General features: G+C 48.0%; 1 long non-coding RNA gene across 1 annotated transcript in view; it reads right to left on the bottom strand.

Annotated features, from left to right (window-relative positions):
- LOC147110381 (uncharacterized) overlaps positions 1–15,126 on the bottom strand; it is a 316,893-nt gene extending 301,767 nt beyond the window's left edge. Inside the window, exon 1 of the long non-coding RNA XR_015079907.1 lies at positions 15,050–15,126. This is a non-coding gene — a long non-coding RNA (uncharacterized LOC147110381). The remainder of the gene's footprint in view (positions 1–15,049) is intronic.
- Between the last annotated feature and the right edge of the window lie 3,491 nt (positions 15,127–18,617).

The raw sequence follows: 18,617 nt of genomic DNA, 5'->3' as shown, positions 1-18,617 counted from the left end.
GTCGGGTCTCGGGGCCCTGTAGGGTCCTTGAGAAGAAGGCTACCGGCCTACCCTCCTGGTTAAGGGTAGCGGCTAGGGCGAAGTCGGATGCATCGCTCTCCACTTGGAAGGGGATTGACTCATCCACTGCGTGCATTGTGGCCTTGGCTATGTCTCCCTTAATGAGGGAGAAGGCCGCGCACGCCTCTTCCGTGAGGGGGAAGGATGTGGTTTTCAGGAGGGGTCTGGCTTTGTCCGCATAATTGGGTACCCATTGGGCATAGTAGGCGAAAAGCCCCAGGGTTCTCCTAAGTGCTTTTGGACAGTGGGGGAGGGGTAGCTCCATGAGGGGGCGCATTCTTTCGGGGTCGGGGCCGATGACTCCGTTCTCTACTACACAGCCAAGGATGGCAAGGCGCGCTGTGTTAAACACGCATTTCTCCTTATTGTAGGTGAGGTTCAGCCGTTGGGCCGTACGGAGGAATTTCTCCAGATTCACGTCATGGTCCTGCCGGTTGCGGCCGCAGATGGTGACGTTATCGAGATAGGGGAAAGTGGCCTGTAGTCCGTTCTGGTCAACCATCCGGTCCATCTCCCGTTGGAAAACCGAGACCCCGTTGGTGACACCAAAGGGGACCCTAAGGAATTGGTAGAGGCGGCCATTCGCCTCGAAGGCGGTGTACTGGCTGTCCTCCGGGCTGATGGGGAGTTGGTGGTAGGCCGACTTGAGGTCGATGGTCGAGAATACGCGGTATTGTGCAATCTCATTGACCATGTCCGATATGCGGGGGAGGGGGTATGCGTCCAGCTGGGTGTATCTGTTTATGGTCTGGCTGTAGTCGATAACCAGGCGATTTTTGTCGCCGGTCTTGACTACCACCACCTGGGCACGCCAGGGGCTGCTGCTCCCCTCAATAATGCCCTCTTTCAGGAGTCGCTGCACCTCAGAGCTAATGAAGGCTCTGTCCCCAGCGCTGTACCGCCTGCTCTTAGTAGCGACAGGTTTGCAGTCGGGGGTGAGGTTAGCGAACAGGGAAGGTGGCGGTACCTTGAGGGTGGATAGGCTGCAGGTGTTACGCGGTGGGCGGTTTAACTTTCGCTGGTTGTCGACTGTGAGTGGGGGGAGGGGTCCACCGTATGCTAGGGTTACACTTTGGAGGTGGGATTGGAAGTCCAGCCCTAGTATGACGGCAGCGCACAGCTGGGGGAGTACGAGGAGTTTAAAATTTTTATACTCTGTCCCTTTAACCGACAATGTCACGACACAGTAGCCGCTGATGTCTGTGGCGTGCGACCTCGATGCCATCGAGATGCGGCTGCGCGTTGGCAGGACGGGGAGGGAGTAGTGGCTCACCGTGTCTGGGTGGATGAAGCTCTCCGTGCTTCCGCTGTCGAACAGGCAGGCCGTGGCGTGGCCGTTGACTTTGATGTCCATCATTGAGCTGGCCAGGTGGTGCGGGCGGGCTTGATCCAGGGTCACGGAAGCTAGGGTGTAGATGAGCGCGTCGTTGTCATGACAAGATGGCGGCGAAGATGGCGGCCCCCGTAGTTCACATGAGGCTCTGTTTAAATCGTTTGCCCCGCACAAAGATGGCCGCCCCTGCTGTTCCCATGAGGCTCTGCAGGCTTCGGCTGCCCCGCACAAAGATGGCCGCCCCTGGTTTTCCCATGAGGCTCTGCAGGCTTCGGCTGCCCCGCACAAAGATGGCCGCCCCTGGTTTTCCCATGAGGCTCTGCAGGCTTCGGCTGCCCCGCACAAAGATGGCCGCCCCCAGGGTTCGCATGAGGCACTGCTGGCTTCTGAGGATTTGCTTCTGCAGGCCTTGGAGAAGTGGCCTTTCTTGAGGCAGGTTTTGCAGGTCGAGTTTTTGGCTGGGCAGCGCGACCTCGGATGCTTCTCCTGGCCGCAAAAGAAGCAGCCAGCGGCCCGATCGGGGTTGCCTGATGTCGGGGCCGGTACCGGGGCTAGCGGGCCCGGTCGGATCCGTGATGCAGACGCTGAGGTAGGTCCCGGGGGCAGCGCTGTGAAGGGTGGTGGGGTGGGGGTCGGGCCCGAGTCCCAGGGTCGCGAATAGTACCTGGCAAACGCTTCCTGGTCTTGCTGGGTGGCCTCTAGGGTGAGGGCGAGGGCTTCGGCCTTGTCCAGGTCTATGTCCTTAGCTTCAAGCAGTCTTTGCCGTGTGTAGTCGGAACGTAGGCCTCTCACCAAGGCGTCGCGGACATTGTCTTCCATGTTCGCAGTAGCCGTCACCGCTTTAAAGTCACAGTTCCTGCCGAGTTGTCTCAGCGCTCGTGAAAATTCAGCTATCGATTCTCCTGGCTGTTGCTGGCGAGATCTTAAGAGATGCCTAGTGTACATGTAGTTTACCGGGCTCCGGTACTGCTGTTTCAGTAGGTTGATGGCGTCGTCGTACGTAGTCATGTCCTGGATGAGTGTATATACTCTCGGGCTCGCTTGGGCTTTCAGGACTCTTAGTTTGGATCTCTGAGGGACGACGGCTTCCTCCAGGTACGATTCGAAGCAGTCCAGCCAGTGTTTGAAGTCGTTGGCTGAGTTTGGTGCCTGTGGGTTTAGATCCAGGTATGGTGGTTTCAAGGCTTGCAGCCAAGCCGGCTGGTGTGGCCCGTTGTCTGGAGGCTGCTGTTGCTGTGCTGCTGGGTGAGCTCCTTGCTGTTGCTGTTCATTATCAGACATCTTTAAAATTTAGTCAATAAAATTGATATGCCTATCAATTAGTCCAATAAAAGGCGACGAGTTAAGAACGTAACTGAAGGTTTTTATTGGCTAAATAACAGAGCCCACCCTCGTGGGTGATCCGATCCAACAGGGAGGAATACTAGCCAGTCAGCTACCTTTATACCTGGGCAGGTAATGGGCGGAGTCGGAGGTGGTCAGCCCAGGTATAACAGTGCGACAAGAGGCGACCTCGTGTAGTGATGTGACAGTGAGAACAGTGAGAACAATATACAGTGATAACTATAACAGTGGTTTACCACATAGGGTAGGGAAGGCAGAGTGATGGGGATGTGATGAGAGGCACAGCAGGATGAAGGTGAATGTGGCTTTCTACTAACGTTTCGTGATATATTGAGATCATTGAAACATTTGCGGCACTGCACCCAGGTCCTCCTGACCACATCCCTGCTGTGCCCTCCTCTGCAATGTGCAACCAGGCTGTGTTGATCTCCTGGGGAGGTCTCCTCTGCCCATGGGAAGGAAAGAGTACCTCCCGCCGTGCTGTGACTCCCTCCATAAGCATATGGGTGCAGCGCTTGTCAGTGTTTGCAGCACCTCAATGCTGTAGCATACTGACAGCACAACTGTCAAATTAACGTTGGCCATGGTCCCTTTAAAGAAACCGACTGATGACGCGTCATCAGACCCGCTTCCTTCAATTGACCGGGAAACTCGCTGGGCGGGCCTAACAAGCCCAATCACGGTAAATTCATTCTACACAGCGGACTGGAGACAGCAGCGGGGCTGGGGTCCCGCCACCGACGTCGCCTGCCACGGACCCGCCGAGATTGGTAAAATCCAGCCCAATGGCTCAGTCTTGCCAATGTTTAATTGGAGGAACTGGTGGCTCATCTAGGACTGGACGTCGGACAAGCAGCCAACAAAACAGAGGCAGTGGTAGGGTCGAGAGGTAGGGTTGGGTGTCATCATGTGGAATCTGACCCCATGCCTTCTTCAATGGTGTAAGCATGTTTTTCCAGGGTTTTGGTGATTACGGGAGAACACCAGTAGAAATTCACCCCTTTAGAATTCATACACCTGCCTGTCGCACCTATTCTGTGAGCTGTAAACTTCTCTAAAACTTCTAAAAGAAGCTGTCCCTTTTAATTCACTGGACCCACCAGCTTTTCCTCCCTTCTCTGATCTGCTACTGTGTAGTATTTCATCAGGGAACTCAACTGAGACCTAGTAAAGCTTGACAATTGGGGAAGATAATAAAGGACACCCAACACATTTAACCGGCAATTGATTACTTATGAAGTGCAGTCACTTGTTTTATAGGAAAATGCAAAAGCTCAGGATCCCGCAGAGAACAATGACCAGTTAATTTGTTTCTGGTGGTGTGGTGTTAGCTTAGGGATGAATGGTGGTATGGGAGAGCATCACAGGATGAGGCCGAAAAAGGGAAGCAGCTCCAACTGCACTGAAGTCTCAGCCTAGATTATTTGGTCAAGTCCTAGAGTGGGTCTTGAACCCACAAACATCTGACTCAGATCCCAGCTGGAAAGTGTGCACGAGTTTGGATATTGGGGGGGGGGGGCGCCAGGATCAGGCTTGGCTGCCAACTTGCTCGCCAACACTTTTTATTTGTATATATTTGCATGTTAATAATGAAATAACTGAAAGTGTAATGACACAAGCTAAAGAAAAGAAAGCATTTGCATTTATATGGTACCCTTCATGACCTCAGGACATCCCAAAGCCGCTTTATGGTCAATGAAGCAGTTTTGCAGTCATTGTTGTAATGTAGGAAAATGCGGCAGTCAGTATGCACACAGCAAGCTCCCAACAGCAATGAGATAAATCATGAGATAATCTGTTTTAGTGATGTTGGTTGAGGAATAAATATTGGCCAGGGCACTGGGAGAACTTCCTGATCTTTTTTGAATAGAACCATGGGAGCTTTTATGTCTATCTGAGAGGGTACGTAGGGCCTCAATTTAACACCTTCAACAGTGCCGTACCCCCTCAGTACTGCACTGATGTGTCAGCCTAGATTGTGTGCTCAAATCTTGAAGTGGGGGCTTAAACCCATGGCCTTTTGACTTAGAGATTAATTTGTTACCACTGAGCCACAGCTGACACTTTGGAAAAATGAACATTACTTTACATGCTTTTAGTCATGGGTTTGTGGGGGAGAAATTCAACCTCATTTTGTCCATTTCTCAGGCATAAAACGAGGAAGAAACTTACCAAAATGGGGCAGGAATAATCCGCACCCTCACTACACCCGAAGTCCGGCAGCCACCATTTTAGATCAGCTGACTTTTAGTTGCCCCGGGGTGCCCGCCTGAAACAGGCATTAGGCCCGTTGCATATGGTAATCAAAGGCCTAATGTCTGTTTCAAGACCCCGGTGCCAAATTGGGGAAAAGCTGGGCAGAGCATTTTCCTGGTCCGCGGCGGCCTAATCGGCGGTGCTCAAAGGGACCGCTGGAGGCTGCCGAAGAAGAGGTGACTTTTCCGGTTTATCTTACCTTACCAGCCCCTACACCCCGCCATTCTCCTCCCCCCACCCCCTCCCCTCCCCAAAAGACTTTTGGAAGGCCTGGACAGGTGAGCTGCTTCGGGAGGCCCAATAAGTGGCTTAATGGAGGTGAGGCCCGAGGCCCAATTATTTGGGGGCCAAGCTTCGGGCCTCCACCTGCGGGAGCGTATTTTCAACACGTCGCTGATTTGGTGGCGAACCAGCACGAAAACTCAACGTTCTCCCCTTGTGTGATACTGCCATCAGGATTTTATAAAAAAGCCCGTTGTGGCAACATAAAGAAAGAACCAAGTTGTGTCTATGTAGTGCCAGGAACGTCATGACAGAAATTGCAAAGCACTTCACAAACAACAAGTTAACCTTGAAGCATAATCATTTGTTTTGCAGGCAAATGTGGAGAGACAGAGCATGGACACCAGCCGCCTGCATTCGGAACAAAGCAAACGGCAAAGTAAAAGTCCATAGAGGATACACAGAATGATACAGCCATTCGGCCCATCATGCCTGTGCCGGCTCTTGAAAAGAGCTCTCCAATTAGTCCCACTCCCCTGCTCTTACCCCCACCCCCACAAGCCCTGCAAATTTTTCCATTGCAAGTATTTATCCAATTCTTCATTGAAAGTTACTATCGAATCTGCTTCCACCATTCGTTCAGACAGTGCGTTTCAGATCATAACAACTTGCTGCATAACAAAAAAAATGTCCTCATCTCCAATGCTCCCTGGCCCATTCAAAATACCGCGCATGAGCGGTTTTTACTATTTAAAAGCTGGCTGCCCGGAACCCCTGGAGCGCTGCACAGCCACGCAGCTCACAGGAAACATTGCTCATCTCCCTCCCCGCCCTCCCCCCCGAATTTTCTTAAATCTGTGACCTCTGGTTACCGACACTCTGGCCAGTGAAAACAGTTTCTCCTTATTTACTCTATCAAAACCCCTCATAATTTTGAACACCTCTATTAAATCACCCCTTAACCTTCTCTGCTTTCAGGAGAACAGTCCCAGCTTCTCTAGACTCTCCACACAAGTGAAGTCCCTCATCCCCCGTACCATCCTAGTAAATCACCTCTGCGCCCTCTCCAAGGCCTTGACAGTCTTCCAAATTGGACACAATACTCCAGCTGAGGCCTGCTTTACTGAGTGCCGCAGTCTATAACTGTTATATCACAAGTGGCTCTGGCAACCTGAGCAACCTAGGGTGACTGAGTGCAGGAGTGTGGGCACAGCTGTATGTACTGTTAACACTCAGCTTGTTTTCTTTCTGTGCGAGATCAAAACAAGATTCATCTGTGGTATGGGATGATTTGGCTAGATGCCACAAGCCAAACCATGGTAGATGCAAATGCAGAGTACCAGCATTGCACAGATTTGAATATTTAGATGCAACTCTTAACAGGAGCTGTTTATTCAAGCAAAGAAGGAAGTTACAAATTTACATCCACCAAAACAAAGAATTGCTGATAAAATGAAACATTTCAGTGGCACTCTTGCCAGACATCCAATGATGCAGCAGGAATGGACTGGGGTCAAAGCAGGGGATATCTGAGGACAGCAGCTTTTAAAGGGTTGCTGCTCATGCTTAAAGCTACTGAACGACCAGTTAATCCGTTTTCAGATGCAGGAAGAAAGGATGGCTGAGACACCAGAAGAACTCTCTATTTTTCTTTGAATAGTGCAGCGGGACCGTTAACATCCACCTGAACCATCAGGACCTTTAACATTCACCTGAAACATAGAAACATAGAAGATAGGAGCAGGAGTAGGCCGTTCAGCCCCTCGAGCCTGCTCCGCCATTCAATGAGATCATGGCTGATCATCCAAATTCAGTACCCTGTCCCTGCTTTCTCCCCATATCCCTTGATCCCTTTAGCCTTAAGAAATATATCCAACTCCTTCTTGAATATATTTAATGAATTGGCCTCTACTGCCTTCTTTGGTAGAGAATTCCACAGGTTCACCACTCTCTGGGTGAAGAAATTCCTCCTCATCTCTGTCCTAAATGGCTTACCCCTTATCGTTAGACTGTGACCCCTGGTTCTGGACTCCCCAACCATCGGGAACATCCTTCCAGCATCTAGTCTGTCTAGTCTTGTTAGAATTTTATAAGTTTCGATGAGCTCCCCTCTCATTCTTCTAAACTCCAGCGAGTACAAGCCCAATCGACCCAATCTCTCCTCATACGTCATTCCTGCCATCCCAGGTATCAGCCTGGTGAATCTTCACTGCACTCCTTCCATGGCAAGAACAGCCTTCCTCAGATAAGGCGACCAAAACTGCACACAATACTCAAGATGTGGTCTCACCAAGGCCCTGTACAACTGCAGCAAGACATCCTTGTTCCTGTACTCAAACCCTCTCGCTACGAAGGCCAACATACCATTTGCTTTCTTAACTGCCTGCTGCACCTGCATGCTTACTTTCAGCGACTGGTGCACAAGGACGCCCAGGTCTCGTTGCACTTCCCCTTCTCCCAATCTATTGCCATTCAGATAATAATCTGCCTTCCTGTTTTTGACACCAAAGTGGATAACCTCGCATTTATCCACGTTATATTGCATCTGCCATGCTTCTGCCCAATCACCCAACCTGTCTAAATCATACTGGAGTTTTATGGCATCCTCCTCACAGCACACACGCCCACCCAGCTTTGTGTCATCTGCAAACTTGGAGATATTACATCTAGTTCCCTCGTCCAGATCATTACTATATATTGTGAATAGCTGGGGTCCAAGGACTGAGCCCTGCGTTACCCCACTAGTCACTGCCTGCCACTCGGAAAAAGAGCAGTTTATTCCAACTCTTTGCTTTCTGTCTGCCAACCAGTTCTCTATCCAAGTCAATACCTTGCCCCCAATCCCATGTGCCTTAATTTTACACGCTAATCTCTTATGCAGGACCTTATCGAAAGCCTTTTGAAAGTCCAAATACACCACATCCACTGGTTCTCCCGTATCTATTTTACCAGTTACATCCTCAAAAAATTCCCGTAGATTAGTCAAGCACCATTTACCTTTTGTAAATCCATGTTGACTTTGTCCGATCCGGTCACTTTTTTCCAAGTGCTCTGCTATTACATCCTTTATAATGGACTCTAGCATTTTCCCCACTACCGATGTCAGGCTTACCGGTCTGTAATTCAGGACCTTTAACATTCACCTGAACCATCAGGACCTTTAACATCCACCTGAACTATCAGGACCTTTAACATCCACCTGAACTATCAGGACCTTTAACATCCACCTGAACTACTAGGACCTTTAACATTCACCTGAACTATCAGGACCTTTAACATTCACCTGAACCATCAGGACCTTTAACATTCACCTGAACCATCAGGACCTTTAACATCCACCTGAACCATCAGGACCTTTAACATCCACCTGAACCATCAGGACCTTTAACATCCACCTGAACCATCAGGACATTTAACATTCACCTGAACCATCAGGACCTTTAACATTCACCTGAACCATCAGGACCTTTAACATCACCTGAACTATCAGGACCTTTAACATCCACCTGAACCATCAGGACCTTTAACATTCACCTGAACCATCAGGACCTTTAACATCACCTGAACTATCAGGACCTTTAACATTCACCTGAACCATCAGGACCTTTAACATCACCTGAACCATCAGGACCTTTAACATCACCTGAACTATCAGGACCTTTAACATCCACCTGAACCATCAGGACCTTTAACATCACCTGAACCATCAGGACCTTTAACATCACCTGAACCATCAGGACCTTTAACATCCACCTGAACCATCAGGTCCTTTAACATCACCTGAACCATCAGGACCTTTAACATCACCTGAACTATCAGGACCTTTAACATCACCTGAACCATCAGGACCTTTAACATCACCTGAACTATCAGGACCTTTAACATCACCTGAACCATCAGGACCTTTAACATCACCTGAACTATCAGGACCTTTAACATTCACCTGAACCATCAGGACCTTTAACATCACCTGAACTATCAGGACCTTTAACATCACCTGAACCATCAGGACCTTTAACATCACCTGAACTATCAGGACCTTTAACATCACCTGAACCATCAGGACCTTTAACATCACCTGAACTATCAGGACCTTTAACATTCACCTGAACCATCAGGACCTTTAACATCACCTGAACTATCAGGACCTTTAACATCACCTGAACCATCAGGACCTTTAACATCACCTGAACTATCAGGACCTTTAACATCACCTGAACCATCAGGACCTTTAACATCACCTGAACTATCAGGACCTTTAACATCACTTGAACAACAAGGACAATGCAGCCCACCCTCAGTACTGCACAGGAATCTCTGCCTAGATTATGTGCTGAAACCTTGGTGTGGTGCTCAAGTATATAAACGTCTACCCAGAATCAAGTGTACTACCAGCTTAGTTGACACATAAAAAAAGAATTTGCATTTATCTAGCACCTTTCACAACCTCAGGACGTCCCAAAGTGCTTTACAGCCAATTAAGTACTTTTGAAGTGTATTCACTGTTGTAATGTAGGAAACGCGGCAGGCAATTTCCACACAAGGTCCCACAAACAGCAATGTGATAATGACCAGATAATCTGTTTTTGGGGTGTCAGTTGAGGGATAGATACTGGCCAAGGCACCAGGGAGAACTCCCCTGCTCTTCTTCAAAATAGTGCCATGGGATCTACCTCCACCTAAGAGGGCAGACGGGGCCTCGGTTTAACATCTCATCCCAGAGAGAGTGCAGCACTCCCTCAGTACTCCTCTTCTTAGGCAGTCTCTCGGAACCGAGGATGACTTGCTTCCACATTAAAAATTAGTTCTCAGGTGACTGATGAGTCCAATGCGGGACCTACAGTCTCTGTCACAGGTGGGGCAGATGGTGGTTGAAGGGGCGGGTGGGTGGGGTGCTTGGGTTGACGTGCGCTGTTTGTGCTTGGCTTATGCTTGCTCCCGGCGAAGAGACTCAACGTGTTCGGCGCCATCCCAGATGCTTCTCCTCCACTTTGTGCGGTCTTGGGCCAGGGATTCCCAGGTGTCAGTGGGGATGTTGCACTTTTTCAAGGAGGCTTTGAGGGTGTCCTTGAAGCATTTCCTCTGCCCATCTAGGGCTCTCTTGCCGTGTCAGAGCTCTGAGTAGAGCACTTGTTTTGGGAGTCTCGTATCGGGCATGCAGACAATGTGACCCGTCCATCGGAGCTGATCGAGCATGGTCAAAGCTTCGATGCTGGGGATGTTGGCCTGAGCGAGAACACTGACGTTGGTGCGCCTATCCTGCCAATGGATTTGCAGGGTCTTGCGGAGGCAGTGTTGGTGGTCCCTCTCCACTGCTTTGAGGTGCCTGCTGTACATGGTCCATATCTCTGAGGCATACAGGAGGGCGGGTATCACTGCTGTTCTGTAGACCATGAGCTTGGTTCTGGGTTTGAGGTCCTGGTCTTCAAACACTCTCTTCCTCAGGTGACCGAAGGCTGCACTGGCACATTGAAGGCGGTGTTGGACTTTGTCATCGATGTCTGCCCTTGTTGACAGTAGGCTCCCGAGATATGACAAGTGGTCCACGTTGTCCAAGGCCTTGTCGTGGATTTTGATAATCGGGGGGCAGTAGTGTGTGGTGGGGGCAGGTTGGTAGAGGACCTTTGTCTTACAGATGTTTAGTGTAAGGCTCACGCTCTCCTACGCTTCGGTGAAGGTGTTGACGATGGTTTGGAGTTCGACCTCCGAGTGAGCGCAGACGCAAGCGTCGTCTGCATACTGTAATTCGACGACAGAGGATGGGACGACCTTGGATCTGGACTGAAGGCGATGGAGGTTGAACAGTTTCCCATTTGTTCTGTAAATTAGCTCCACTCCAGCGGCGAGCTTACTGAGGGTGATTTGGAGCATTGCAGCAAGGAAGATCTTCTTGCCCTACCTTGCTGCAATGCTCCCTCAGTACTGCACTGGGAGTGTCAGTCTAGATTTTATGCTCAAGACTCTGGAGTGGGGCTCGAACCCACAACCTTCTGACTCAGAGGGGAGAGCGCTCTGACTGAGCCACGGCTAACACCAATATAAGATAACATACACAAATATAATTGTGAACCTACTTATCTCAGGCAGTCTTATACTGGACCTTTGTCACGGATATTTGAGTTTCCCTTTTTGATTTCCACTCTTCCTTGCTTATGTAGCTGAAGTAGTAAAAAGGCAATAGTACTCTGACATCTAATGCTAGGTATTATTTACATTGGTTTAGTGGGGTTTTTCATTCTAGCATTTCTTTGTCTCCCTTCTTTCTTTTGCTCCATAATTATATTCCACTGTTTAGCCTCCCTTGGAAGGTTAATTATTGGGTAGTAAAGTATATTAGTTATAATTTTAACTTAATTGTAATCCTCTCTGAAGGATTTTAAATTTAGATAAACTTGTAGTTTGTTGTTATTTAGCCCTTTGGGATGGAAACAGTTTTCAACCTTAGTCAATTCCTAGTAAAATTTTTCAACAACAAAAAGAAATTACATTATTTTTCCACTATTAACCGAATCAGTATACGCATGTAGTGTAGGCCCGACTCATGTCAACATGTCCATTTCCCCAAAGCATAAAGGGCCCAAAGATCCTCGGACCCATTGGTGAGTTGGCAGCGGAACTCAGGCGTAGGAGGCTTGATGAAATTTACACGGGGCCCAGAATTCCTAGGTCTCCGCCCAGAAGCATTCCAGCGGCCAACTTACACAGGGGCCTAGGGCAGGCTCAACTTCTGCCTGCTCCAAACACTAGCCCTAATGTCAGAGGAGGTGGGGGCCGACGAGAGGGATTTCAGACACCGCCGTAACGTCCCTGGCCATGGCAAGCGGCAGCCCTTTGAGAACTGCTGCATCGCCAGATTCTATACGCCCAACCGAGTGTGCTGCAGGCCAAGATCCCTGAAGAAACTTCTCTTGTGTCAGGAGCCTATTCAAATTGGGGTCGGGGGGGGACTCCCATTGGAAAATCAGGTGTAACTGAGCTGCCAGTAAAAATTAATCTGCACCCCTATTTTTGGAAAATCAGGACTTGGATGTATTGAAATAACGGAGGGGGGGGGGGGAGGAACTTTTAACCTTCCTGTTGGGAAACTGACAAAATCAGGTGCAACGCTGGCTTTACACACCGCCTGATTTTACTCTCCATTACAATCGGTGTTCCACCTGATCCCGTGGGTTTCCCGCCTGGTGACTTAGGTTAGAATTGCTTCCAATGGTTCCAATACCTGGACTGCACCGCACCAGGAATATGTTACAATACACTCCAGAGAATGATGGTGTTGTGCATAAAGAGGCATATGTGTCATTGTGGAAGATCAGCAGGTCAGAGGCTGGGTATTCTGTGGTGAGTGACTCACCTCCTGACTCCCCAAAGCCTTTCCACCATCTACAAGGCTCAAGTAAGGAGTGTGATGGGATACTCTCCACTTGCCTGGATGAGTGCAGCTCCAACAACGCTCAAGAAGCTCGACACCATCCAGGACAAAGCAGCCCGCTTGATTGCCACCCCATCCACCACCTTAAACATTCACTCCCTCCATCACCGGCGTACCGTGGCTGCAGTGTGTACCATCTAGAAGATGCACTGCAGCAACTCGTCAAGGCTTCTTCGGCAGCACCTCCCAAACCCGTGACCTCTTCTACCTAGAAGGACAAGGGCAGCAGGCACATGGGAACACCACCACCTCCAGGTTCCCCTCCAAGTCACACACCATCCTGACTTAGAAGTATATTACCGATCCTTCATCGTCACTGGGTCAAAATCCCGGAAATCCCTCCCTAGCAGCACTGTGGGAGTACCTTCACCACACGGACTGCAGCGGTTCAAGAAGGCGGCTCACCGCCACCTTCTCAAGGGCAACTAGGGATGGGCAATAAATGCCGGCCTTGTCAGTGACGCACACATCCCATAAGCAAATTTTTAAAAAGCAAAGCCGTTGCATAGGAGAAATGGTGAAATGGTCAGTTCAGGATGCGACAGGGGTTTGCCAGGCTGTAACTGAGTCGTTCTTTCCTTGAAAGGAACCATTTGTCGGTAGTGCTGTTGATGTGGAAACGATTCACTTTTGGGCCATCTCTCAACACTCTTGAATCGTGCTGCCCGTGCCTCTTACGACCAAAAATGAACCTAATGCGCATGATGAATGGGATGCAGCCTCCCTCAGAACTGACAATCTACTCTTTTAAATCGTATTTAGAGGCCCTGAAATTCTGCCGGGGTTCTCCCAGTCTCCTGCCGTAACTTTGGCGGGAAGACGGGCGGAATCCCCGGGGAAATGGCATAAACTGTCGGAAATGGCCAACCACTCAGATTCCCTGGGAGCTCTGCTGGTCTCCCACTGAAGTCATAATGGATGAGTGGGAAAACTATGCCCTGGATCTCACCAAAAGGAGGACAAGCGCCAAGCTGACCAACCATATATTGCAGGCTGGCCTTTGAGTTATGTGCAGTGAGAAAGCACTGTTCACGTAAACAAGTTTAATCCGCAGATTAAATTAGAAATACAGTAGTCAACTTTCACCAGAACATTAACTGAGTCAAGCATGTTTCTCAAATTCAAAGTCCTTTAAACAGAGTCTTGTGGCGGAGACCACATAGTGAATTGTGTTACTGTCCCTATGTGGTCTCCGCCACAGTCTATTGATAAACCTGGAATTTCCTGGAAAGTTTTGGTGTAACTGCAGTCTAAGAGCGGAGTTACGACATTTTATTCATAGGAAATTTACGCATAACTGATTTACAACAACATAGTAAAACATCCCAAGGCGCGTTACAGAATTGTAATCAGAAAAAAATTGACACCGGGCCAAAGAAGACATTGGCGCAGGTAACCAAAAGCTTGATCAAAGAGGTAGGTGGGTTTTAAGGAGCATCTTAAAAGGTAGAGCGAGGTGGAGGAGTTTAGGGAGGGAAGTCCTAGGCGGCTGATGGCACAGCCCTTCTGTTACATCTTTAACTTTTTCTAGTTCAGATAAAAGGCCATCGACCTGAAACGTTAACACTGTTTCTCTCTCCACAGATGCTGCTGAGCATTTCCTGTTTTAATTACAGCACAGCCCTTGATGATGGAGGGGGAGATGCGCAGGAGGCAAGAGTCAGAGGAACGGAGAGTTGGGTGGGGTTGTACGGCTGGAGGAAGTTACAGAGATGGGTGATGCCATGGAGGAGTATAAGCACAAGGGTGAGGATTTTAAGCAGCCACTTTTGGGGTGCCACAACATGCTCGAGCTTCCGGAAAGTGCTTCTGCAAAAGTGGAAAAAGGAGGCAAAGATTTAGCACCCATTTAGTACACTGCCCATATTTTAAGAGCAGTCCCTCCCATCCTCCCTCCCAAGGATGGACAACTACAAAGAAGGACATGAAATGATGGCCTTGAGCACTGGTGTGTGACCTGGAGGCACATCTGACAACATTACATTTATTTTAAACACCAAAGCAAACTTTATAAAACAAGCAGTCAGACAGACATCTCATTCTGATAAATCCTAGCCATAACAATAAGTACTGTAGTCGTAAGTCGACACAACTGCTTATTTTCACATTTTATGACTCAGGTATTAACACATTCTGAGGCTTTTATTATGTGACAATAGGCCATTAACTAATGATTAATGACAGACTACAGAACAAAAGGGTGTAAGGTCATTTTAGGTCACTGAAGTGCACTGCAGCTGAAAAATCACCACCATAAACAATACGGCATTCCGTGCAAAAAGAGGAAAATCTATGTATAGTCGGTAACATTCCCACAGGGAATTCTCACATTAGGAGCAATTTTAATCCGACTCGCTCAGCAGAAACCCGGCAGGAGGGCAGTTACAATCACCCCTGGCTCTTACCTGTCCGAAAGCCGCCATGATCGCAACATCTGCAATTTTAACCTGCTCTCCCTGAGCAGGCAGTAAGGACACACGCCCGGGTCCTTCTTTACATATGCATGTTTCGGCCTGATGACATCATTGAGACCCGACTGTAATTTTAACTCAGGCCTGAGCGGGGAATCCACCTGGAGTTAAAATCAGGGCCTAATTGCAACATCAATGTGACCCCAGTCAATGCCAGGAAAGCAGCTAACTCTACTAACGTGCATCTAAGATGGCCACCAAATACAGACACGAGTCTGGCAAGCAGGAACTAAGGCAGGTGAAGAGAGTCAAATTCGATCTAGAGAAAGAATAGAAATGAGAGGGAGATATACAAGGAGAAGCAACCAGGTGTTATATGTTCATCTTAAAGGTGAGTGGCAGCCTACAGAAACAACAATGTTAACAGCCTCTGCAAAGGCTGCTAATATCTGTAACGTATATTTCAGCATATGTGAAGGTTGCTTGGAGTAAAATTACCTGGCAAAACCCAGTCGCTAGCTTAAAACTGCAAGCAAGAAACCGAGTCTGTCGCCAAGTATTGGAGCAACATAACGTTCCAACCCCCATTCCATGGATTTCAAAGTAGAGAAGGTTCAGAATGAGCTTGTAGCGAAGAGGGTGATGCTGACTGCCACTTCAGGGCCTGCCCCATAAGACACTGTTGCAGTATGTCTAGATGGAGGCAAGGGAAGAGGACTTGAGGACACAGCTACTGTTACTGCCAGTGCCAGTCCTCTGATAGTATGTTAAAGACAGAGGGGCCTGGCAGCAGACAGCACAGCTATATCCTGGATTGTGGCTGTCAGTGCTGTACTGATTGTCGTCATGCTCACGTAGCTGCACCTTTCCCTGTAAATGTGGGTGGGGGGGTCGTACTGGCAGGTGGTCTCTGGTGCAGTCTGACCTGCCTGGTATCCCTCCCACTGCTCCGCCTCATCTTCCACCCCCACCACCCCCTCAAAAAACATAAGTAAAGAAGGATTCTCATCAGGAAACGCATTGTCCCAGTGTCATGGGCATACCAAAACAAAATAGCACAAAGCCTCTTGACCAACTATGTGGAAACTGGGGGTGCGGGGCGGGGGGGGGGGGTGCAAGGGGGTTGAAAACAAAGTAAAAGCAAGAAAGAAAAGTTCAGAAATGAATTCAAAATGTTGTTACAAATCTTACATTAAAACTCACATCCGTAACCACAACACCCAACAGCCCTGACCAGCCATTTTATACAGGCAGGCTTATGATGGAGCATTATGCCAATGAGAATGCCAAAAAAAATTGCATGGAAGGCTAAACATAGAAACATAGAAAAATAGGAGCAGGAGTAGGCCATTCGAGCCTGCTCCGCCATTCAATATGATCATGGCTGATCCTCTATCTCAATACCATATTCCCGCTCTCGCCCCATACCCCTTGATGCCTTTTGTGTCTAGAAATCTATCTACCTCCTTCTTAAATATATTCAGTGACTTGGCCTCCACAGTCTTCTGTGGTAGAGAATTCCACAGGTTCACCACCCTCTGAGTGAAGAAATTTCTCTTCATCTCAGTCCTAAATGTCCTACCCCGTATCCTGAGACTGTGACCCCAGCCAGGGGAAACATCCTCCCTGCATCCAGTCTGTCTAGCCCTGTCAGAATTTTATACGTTTCAATGAGATCCTCTCTCATTCTTCTAAACTCTGGTGAATACAAGCTTAGTCGACCCAATCTCTCCTCATACGACAGTCCTGCCATCCCAGGAATCAGTCTGGTGAACCTTCGCTGCACACCCTCTATGGCAAGTATATCCTTTCTTAGGTAAGGAGACCAAAACTGCACACAGTACTCCAGGTGTGGTCTCACCAAGGCCCTGTATAACTGTAGTGAGACATCCTTGCTCCTGTACTCAAATCCTCTTGCAATGAAGGCCAACATACCATTTGCCTTCCTAACTGCTTGCTGCACCTGCATGTTTGCTTTCAGTGACTGGTGTACAAGGACACCCAGGTCCCTCTGTACATCAACATTTCCCAACCTATCACCATTTAAATAATACTCTGCCTTTCTGTTTTTCCTACCGAAGTGGATAACTTCACATTTATCCACATTATACTGCATCTGCCATGTATTTGCCCACTCACTCAACTTGTCCAAATCGTCTTCAAGCCTCTTTGCATCCTCCTCACAACTCACAATCCCACCTAGTTTCGTGTCATCAGCAAACTTGGAAATATTACATTTGGTTTCCTCAACCAAATCATTGATGTATATTGTGAATAGCTGGGGCCCAAGCACTGATCCCTGCGGTACCCCACTAGTCACCACCTGCCACCCTGAAAAAGACCCATTTATTCCTACTCTCTGTTTCCTGTCTGTTAACCAATTTTCAATCCATACCTGTATATTACCCCCAAGCCCATGTGCTTTAATTTTGCACACTAACCTCTTATGTGGGACTTTATCAAAGGCCTTCTGAATATCCAAATACATCACATCTACTGGTTCTCCCTTATCTCTTCTACCAGTTACATCCTCAAAAAACTCCAGTAGGTTTGTCAAACACAATTTCCCTTTCATAAATCCATGTTGACTTTGTCTAATCCCGTTGATATTTCCTAAGTGTCCTGTTATCACATCCTTTATAATAGACTCTAGCATTTTCCCTACTACTGGTGTTAGGCTAACCGGTCTGTAGTTCCCTGTTTTCTCTCTCCCTCCTTTTTTAAATAGCGGGGTTACATTTCCCCCCTCCAATCTGCAGGAACTGTTCCATAATCTATAGAATTTTGGAAGATGACAACCAATGCATCCATTATTTCCATGGCTACCTCTTTTAGTACTCTGGGATGCAGATTATCAGGCCCTGGGGATTTATCGGCTTTCAATCGCATTACTTTCTCCAGCACTATTTTTTTACTAATACTAATTTCCTTTAATTCCTCCTTCTCACTAGACCCTTGGTTCCCTAGCATTTCTGGGAGGTTATTTGTGTCCTCTTCCATGAAGACAGAACCAAAGTATTTGTTTAATTGCTCAGCCATTTCCTTGTTCCCCATTATCAATTCTCCTGTTTCTGACTGTAAGGGACCTACATTCTTCACTAATCTATTTCTTTTTACATACTTGTAGAAGCTTTTACAGTCTATTTTTATGTTCCTTGCAAGTTTACTCTCATACTCTATTTTTCCCCTCTTAATCAATCTCTTGGTCCTTGTTTTGCTGAACTCTAAACTGCTCCCAATCCTCAGGCTTGCTACTTTTTCTGGCAACTTTATATGACTCCTCTTTGGATCTAATACTATCCTTAACTTCTTTTGTTAGCCATGGTTGGGCCGCTTTTCCTTTTGTGTTTTTGTGCCAGAAAGGAATGTATAACTGTTGCAATTCATGCATTCGTTCCTTAAATGTTAGCCATTGCCTATCCACCATCATGCCCTTTAATGAAGCTCCCCAATCTATCATAGCCAACTCACTCCTCATACCTTCGTAGTTTCCTTTGTTTAGATTTAGGACCCTAGTTTCGGATTAGACTTCTTCGCTTTCCATCTTAATGAAGAATTCTAT

Source organism: Somniosus microcephalus, chromosome 11, assembly GCF_052327205.1.
Source record: "Somniosus microcephalus isolate GS21.2 chromosome 11, FLI_Smic_1.0, whole genome shotgun sequence".
Taxonomy (NCBI): Eukaryota; Metazoa; Chordata; class Chondrichthyes; order Squaliformes; family Somniosidae; genus Somniosus; species Somniosus microcephalus.
This window is presented reverse-complemented; position numbering and strand designations above follow the sequence as displayed.